At 45.1% G+C, this 7,507-nt stretch overlaps 1 protein-coding gene across 4 annotated transcripts in view; it reads left to right on the top strand.

Annotated features, from left to right (window-relative positions):
* The first annotated feature begins 468 nt into the window (after positions 1-468).
* DIP2A (disco interacting protein 2 homolog A) overlaps positions 469-7,507 on the top strand; it is an 82,888-nt gene continuing 75,849 nt past the window's right edge. For 2 of the 4 annotated variants that reach the window (XM_017742768.1, XM_017742771.1), the window contains exon 1: positions 469-733. The gene's annotated coding sequence lies outside the window, so the exon portion shown is untranslated. The remainder of the gene's footprint in view (positions 734-7,507) is intronic. The other 2 variants (XM_017742767.1, XM_017742770.1) reach the window with 1 other exon arrangement.

The following is a 7,507-nucleotide window of genomic DNA, read 5'->3' as shown; positions in this document are numbered from 1 at the left end:
GGCGGGTTGGGGGGGCCCCTCACGAGCGCTTCCAAATGGCCAGTTAGTGTGCAGCTCGATAGTCTTGAAAGACTATTTTATTTTAGTTTTAATATTTGTTCCTAACTGTAGCTAAAACCTTAAACCTCTCTCTCTGTATCATTAATTGCTAACTTTTGTGCTTCAGTGTGTGTACAGGCAGGAATATGGTGATGCTTTCTCCATTTTAATAGAATCACAGAATGATTTAGACTGGAATCTTAAAGCTCATCCAGTTCCATCCTCCTGCTATGGGCAGGAACACCTTCACTCGACCAGTTGTTCCAAGCCCCATCCAGCCTGGCCTTGGACACTTCCAGGAATCCAGGGGCAGCTACAGCTTCTCTGGGCAGCCTGTGCCAGGGCCTCACCACCCTGGCAGGGAAGAATTTCTTTCCAGTATCCCATCTAACCCTGCCCTCTGTCAGTGGGAAGCCATTCTCCCTTGTTTTGTCACTCCAGGCTCTTGTCCAAAGTTCCTTTCCAGCTCTCTTGGAGCCTTTTCAAGCACTGGAAGGGTCTCTAAGGTCTCCTTGGAGTCTTCTCCAGGCTGAACACCCCCAGCTCTCCCAGCCTGTCTCCAGAGCAGAGGGGCTCCAGCCCTTGAAGCATTAATGAGCCCAGAGGTGACAATATGCAATGCCGGATAAAGGTTCACTTGTGACCATTTGATGGATTTTCAGCCCCAAGAAGGAGACATCCCCTCCTCCTCCAGGTCAGTGTTTGGTGATAACAACCCTTTTGTGATCGCTGTGGGTGTTAGTCGTGGTATCTGTTAAGGAGCTGGGGAAGGACTGTTTGCATACTGATTCTCTGGCGTGGCCTGTACTGCAGACAGGCAGGTACAGGCACTTGGTGCAGGAGGGCATGCCGGGGGGGAGGTGACCGAGGCAGCATTTTCTGGGAGCAGTTGCTCATTGCATTTTCCCCAGTTACACTGTCAAGCTGCCCTCTGGAATAGAAGAGCTAAAAACCTGTTAATACCATCTGTGGTTTTGGGATTAGGAGCATTCAGCGTGCTCCTTAGATGTTGTGGTTTTCAGATCAGCAGGTTCAGGTGGGCAAAACTGGGGCTATTACGCCTAAATGTGCTGCTTGATTCAGGTCACAGTTTTGGAAATTATTCACAGGTGTGCTGTCCTCACCTCCAGTGTAGAAGCTTTGGTGCAGAGGCAGGGGAGAAATGTAGGATGGGTGACTGTTGTCCAGGTGTAACCTGTCGCTGCATATCTGCTGGCGCGGTTAGAAGTAGTACCTGGCATGCCCTGTTGCTTATGCAAGACAAGTTCCTGCGTGTGAGCTGGGACCATGTGCTCTGTGGCCATGCTGGGTACAGTGGCTCTTCCTGTGTGCCTGCTGACACTTGCAGGGATATCCTGGGGCTGGCTCCTCTGCTGTGTAGTTCCTGACTGTGTCTTTGTTTAACTGATGAAATACTGTGGGTCTGCAGTATGTTAAACCTGTGAGATGCCTGAAGTGAGTGCACACTGTCCTAGTGCTGTGGGTCTGATGTGGAATGTGTGTTGCTGTGTAGCCGCTGGAATAATGGAGTAATTGGATAAAGTGGTAATGTGAGCTTGAATTTTTTGACCACTCTGAAGATGTAGTTTATGAGCTTAGATGTGACCCCTTCTCTGTCTTTCCTAAACTGAAAAATGTTTGCCAGTAGTTCTTCAACATCTGGTAGTATGTTACATGCTTGTATCCTGCCATTGCTTGATGTTTGTATGAACAGCTTTTAATGGAGCTCTCAGTCATTAATGTTCAGAGCTTGCTTACTTGGAGAGGAAGGAATAGCAATATAAGATTTCTTATGCTGAGTATGCCTCAAGTTAGAGAAGGTCAGTACCTGGGTGGATGTTCCCATCATCTGAGAGGAAGTGTGAAGGGAGAAAGAGAAAAGGAGAAACATGAGAGCAAGTTCCTTTCTGCTTTGTCTGTGTACTTTGTTAATTGAAATATTGTGTGTGTTGTGATGAGGCAGAAATGATGTCTGTTCTCTTTGATTATATTATTTTCACCTGTAAAAAATAAGTCAGGAAGATGATTAATCTCCTCCTTTGGTTTTGCTTCAGATGATCCTAGCAAAAGCTGGGTAAAGTGTTTGTGTTTAGGTGTAGAGAAGAATGGAGACATGAGCACATTGGTACTTTCTAAAGACAACTCAAAATCTTAAGTAGAGCGTTCAGCTGAGAAGAGTTTTGGATGGTGTACTAGTTTGAAAACAAACCAGTGGGAGGCACCAAGTCAGAATAACAATTTAATGGGGAAATTAAAGAAAAGGAAAAACTAAAACACTGGTTCCGACTGACAGAGTCAAGATACAACCTGACACCCTGTTAGAGTGGTGGTAGCAGTCCTCTGAAGTGGTGATCCTGTAGAAAAAAGGTCTGCTCTTCCTCAGGTCCAGTGGTGGCAGTGTAGCTCCTGTCCTCTGGAAATCCAGTGGAAGGGATTCTAGTGTTCAGAATCTCAGATTATACCCAGGATGGAATGCTTGGTTCGTCCCTCTGGGTGGAGCATCTCACAAGGGGGTAATGAGTCATGAGGCCAAGTGTTGATTATGCTCATTAACAGAAGATAGTCCGGAGGGAGTTATCTCTGAGTCAGGCGTCAGAGCAATGATGGGCCATTAACAGAAAGATAGTCTGGGGGGAGGAGGCAAGGAAACACTGCCCCACTTGATTTCAACAGCTCATGAGGATGGTAATAGAATACACTGCAACCCAGGACAGATGGGCATGGAGTGCCAGTTCATGCTACAATTCCAGTCATGTGCACTGTTATGAATCCTCCTGCTTTACAAGATCCTAATCTCTTGCTTGACATTGTATTCTTCATGTACTAGAAAAATAATAGTTGGGCATAGAAAGTGACCCTACTATGATGCTACTGTGTTGCTTTGTTATATCAACGCTAATTTCTTTCTTGTTGAAAAAAATTAGTGAATCTTGTAAAAAAAACTAAGAGATCTGCCACAACCTTTTGGGGAGATAAGGACAGTTTTGAGACCATGCTTAACACCTAAGCTGTGTTTCAGCTGATGGATCTGTGGACTAGGTTTGCTTACCATAAGACTCTAAGATGCTGCAGCTTTCTGATGTAATGGAAAGATGCAGAGTTCCCTAATCAGCCTGGCAGGATCTGTGTCAGAGTATGTTGGAGATGCTGTGAAGCTCCAGTACTTCAGGTTGTTTATTAGTAACTATAAAACACGGGTGGTTTGGGTTTTGGTTGGGTTTTTTGTTTGTTTGTTTTGAGGGTTTGATGTGGTTTTTTCTTCTGTGCTCTGAAAGAGAACTAAGGTTATAAACAGTTCTTAAAAAAATTCTAATCTGCAGTAGAGATTCTGTAGGAAAGGCATTAATGTGCATTTTAAAGCCTGTACTTGTTCCATGAGAGTGCATCATATATTTGTATGTGTTTTTATGTACCTAAATGTACTTGTATACCACTTCGGAACTGGGTTGTTTTTTACTTCTTCTGGGTTATCTGTGCAGGAAGATGCCTCACTTGTTCCTTGATCATCTAAGGACAAGATACGGAGAAGTAGTTGAAGATAAAACTCTGTAATGTGTTGATATAGTAATGAGGACTTGGTGCCTGCTTGTGTTGGCTTTGTCTTCTAGGTCTGGTGGTGGTGGCAGCAGTGCCCTCAGCCAGCAGTTCAGGGACTTACAAGAACATATGACTAGGTTTGTTTCTTTTCTTGGAAATTTTTGGTGCTTGTTGCTATCTGGATCCAGTTAGTCTGGACCATTAGGATGCACAACACAGGATTCGTGTTCAGTAAAAATTGGATAAAAACTGCGGGAAGAAAAATACAGTTGTACCAACTTTGAGGTGGAGTTTGACTGGCATGTGAATGGTACAACACTTTTTTTGTCTGAATTGATGCAGCTTGAAACATCAAGTATGTGGATTTGGGTTTTCTTCTGTTCGCTAGGAATTTGTAGGTTGGTCTTACTTTGAACTTGGTGATCTTGGTGGTCTTTTCCAACCTTAATGATTCTATGAACTAAGCTGAAACTCTAAACAGAGATTACCTACAGTAAAGAGGCTGAAGAGATTTTTTTTTGCTAGTTCAAATCTATTCCATTATTTCACCGAATGCCAGATGGGGAACACTGTTCTCAATGACTTCTATCAAAAAGGCTGCAGGATTAGTTCTGAGTTAGAGAAGTATTTCATGTAGCTTACAATCTTAATTATAACCTCATTTATTTCTCAGTTGATTTGGGGAGGAGTATTTTCCACTTCCTGCCACATTGCTCATAGGTTTCTTCTGCGCATGGCTGGGCTTTAGTGGCAAAGGATGCAGTTCACGTGGAGTGGTCAGTGGACTGGTTGCTCTGGCTCCCCTTCAGATGTTTACATCTGCCTAGACTGAAAGCTGACTCTCATATGATTTTTATCTCAATTTTTTATTTCCCATTTAAGAAAGGAAGAAGTTGTGTGTGTGACAGGGAAGCTTTCTCTAGGATTTTACTGTTTTGGGGTTTTTTTGTGAGGGTTTTGGGCACATTTTGAGGTACTGCAGGTAATTCCTGAGCGGAAGAAGATACCAGCTATGAAGTATTTCTTGAAAAAAGTAAAGGCATTCAATGTCTGACATCTTTGGCTACTGCAAATATTCCAGCAACACTTCAGCAAATACTTTTTGTAATTAGTCTGATTGGGCTTTTAAAAAATAAGTTGATAATAACTTTTATTTTGGTCAGAACACCTTTCTTATAAAACATAAAGGTAGTGCTCAGAGCTGAAAAGTTTAGGTGCTTTTGTTACACCAATAGTACCAATGTGGTATTAAATTTCTGTATGTGAAATCAGGTGAGGAAGAGACACCCACACACACTTGCACCTATTTTTCTTGCGATAAATCACAGTATTTGGGAGTTAAGTTTTTTCTGGACTTAAAATGGTAGTTTTCTATTATGGAAGTCTTGGAAATACTTGAAAATAAATATGATCTGAGGCTGTTAGTGGGAAGAACTGTCATGACTGGAGAGACAGATGGCAGTCTGTGAAACTTGACCTGCAGCATCTTTCTTGCTTAATTTCTGGGCTCTCCAACAGAAACTGTTAATTGTGTGATAGTACCTGGGGCTTGCCAAATGCCCATGGGAACTGAGTAAGTCTTCAAAGCGTTTTCTCACATGTTAACACCCGGCAAAGGTCTGGGCACCTGGCTGACATCCTTCAGGCTGTCTTGTGTCCTTTGGTCCAGTTTGTGACTTAAATAGTCACGCTGTGTTCAAAGGGAAGCAGGGGTTTGATTTATTGATTGGTTTATTTGTTACAAAACGGTCTTGTGGCTTGGAGTAGTTACCATTGCAAGGTTCACGGTTACCATACACAAGGGATCCATTTTTCTAAGTGAAAAGCCTGTTCCTCAGCAAGGGAACAGACTGTCACTACTCATTCACCTATGGGAAAGTGCTACAGCAGAGTTTTTATCCAAACCTTGCTATCTTCACAGTACAGTTAATTCATAAATGAGAGATTTAAGAGAGATGGCAGTTAACATAGGTGTTAAGAGTTCAAAGTCCTTGTCCTGTTCTGAAAGACAGGTGTCTGCCAAGGAAGGTGGGAACCTCCCTTGAAATAGAAAATGTGACCCCTTCCCTCCAAATTATTATAACTCTGAAATTACGGGGCTTTCAGGCAAAGATACGGGACATCTCTCCAAATTGTAACATTGAAATTAAGGGGCTTCCAGGCAAAGATATGGGAAAAGGAATAACAGTTCTTTACTTGTATGTATGTATGTATAACAAGGCAGACAAACAACCACAGCGGCAGCGACAACAAACAAACCCACAAACCCAGTGCCAGCCTCTCTCAGCTGTCAGGCACCTTCCCCTTGGGTGCAGTTCTGGTCACAGCCGGTGGGGGCGGTGGTGGCCCCGGCCGGGCGGGGGGGGTGCAATGGTTCCCCCGTGCCTGCAGGGGGCGCTGTGGCACGAGCGCCTCTCTCTTGCCTCTCTCTCATCATGTGGGTGATGGCGGGCGAGCTGGCAGGAGGGATGGAAAAGGGGCTCCCTTTACAAACCCACAGGGGCAGCCGATCTCGATGCCCCTCAGGATGGCAGAATGGGCTGTAGCGGGAACCTTGGAGCAGCAGCTGGAACGGCAGAGGCGGACACACCCCAGAGTGGCAAACAAAATGTAGCAGGAACTCTGCAGCCTTAGCAGGAGTCACAGGGGTCAGGCAGGCATGGGGTGTTGGGTTAGAGTGTAGCAAAAAAGCCCAAGGCAGGAAACAGCAGAGCTGGGCAGTGGCAGATGGGCTTCTCCATAGCAGCTGCAGCACGCAGCTGGGAGGCACACCCTCCGGGAAGGGGGAGGGGTTCGGGGGTCAAGGTCTCAAGTTTTTCCCCTGAGGCACCTAAGTAGATGGTGAGGGTCCTTTCCAGTGTGATCGGGTGTTACTAAGGTCCCAGTTCACTGGCTGCTCTTACGAGCAGAGGCTCACCCATGGTAAAGAAGAAGCAGTGCTGGGCTGGACTCCGCAAAGCCTCACTCACGGTAGAAGCAGTAAAAGGCGGAACTCCACGGTGGCAGCAAATTCTTCCCACAGTAACCGCAGATTGGTCCCCTCCGATCCAAGAGCGAGTGAGAGAGAGAAGCTGAGCCCAGCCCCTGACCCCCCCAGCCAAAATCTCAAGGTATCTCTGCCCTTCCCAAGAGAAAGCCCCTCAGCTAGGAGAGTGCAGCCAGCTGCACCCCTCCCCCTCCTCCATGGCTATATCTTTTGTCTCTCTTCAAGTATCAGTCATTATCATCTCTTAGGCAACAGATGGGAGAAAATTCCCTGAGAGAAGGGGAAAAAAAAAAAAAAACCAAAAAAAACACCTAACCTCCAGCATTATCCACCCTGAATTTTTTCCCATACCAACATGCTATATCACACTTAAACTTTTAAACTATATACATACATGCATTATCCTGATTATATACATATATACATCTAGATCTAGATACAGGTGCAGTGTGACAGGCAGTTCACCCAAAAACAAGCTCCCCTTGAGTGATCCTGTCTCTCCATCCTTCTGAATCACCCACCAGGTGCAACCTGGTCCCTGAGGCAGAATTAACCTAAATAGTTTTTCCTAGCATACCTTTTGTGTGTACGGATGGGACCTTATCTCTGTGTGTTGTTTGAAGGGGCTCAGATTGGGCAGGGCCTGCTCGGTTAGTGGAGCCTCGGGTGTTAACTAACCAGGTGGCTCTTGCTAAATGCATCTCCCAATTTTTGAAAGCTCCCCCATCCAGTGCCTTCAAGGTGGTTTTTAACAAGCCATTGTACCACTCCACTTTCCCAGCAGCTGGTGCATGATTAAGGGATATGGTACATCCACTCAATGCCATGTTCTCTAGCCCAGGTGTTAATAATGCTGTTCTTGAAATGAGTCCTATTGTTGGACTCAATTCTCTCAGCAGTACCATGCCTCCAAAGGACTTGCTTTTCAAGCCCCAGGATGGTGTT

Source organism: Corvus brachyrhynchos, unplaced genomic scaffold, assembly GCF_000691975.1.
Source record: "Corvus brachyrhynchos isolate BGI_N302 unplaced genomic scaffold, ASM69197v1 scaffold98, whole genome shotgun sequence".
NCBI classification, from domain to species: Eukaryota; Metazoa; Chordata; class Aves; order Passeriformes; family Corvidae; genus Corvus; species Corvus brachyrhynchos.
This window is presented reverse-complemented; position numbering and strand designations above follow the sequence as displayed.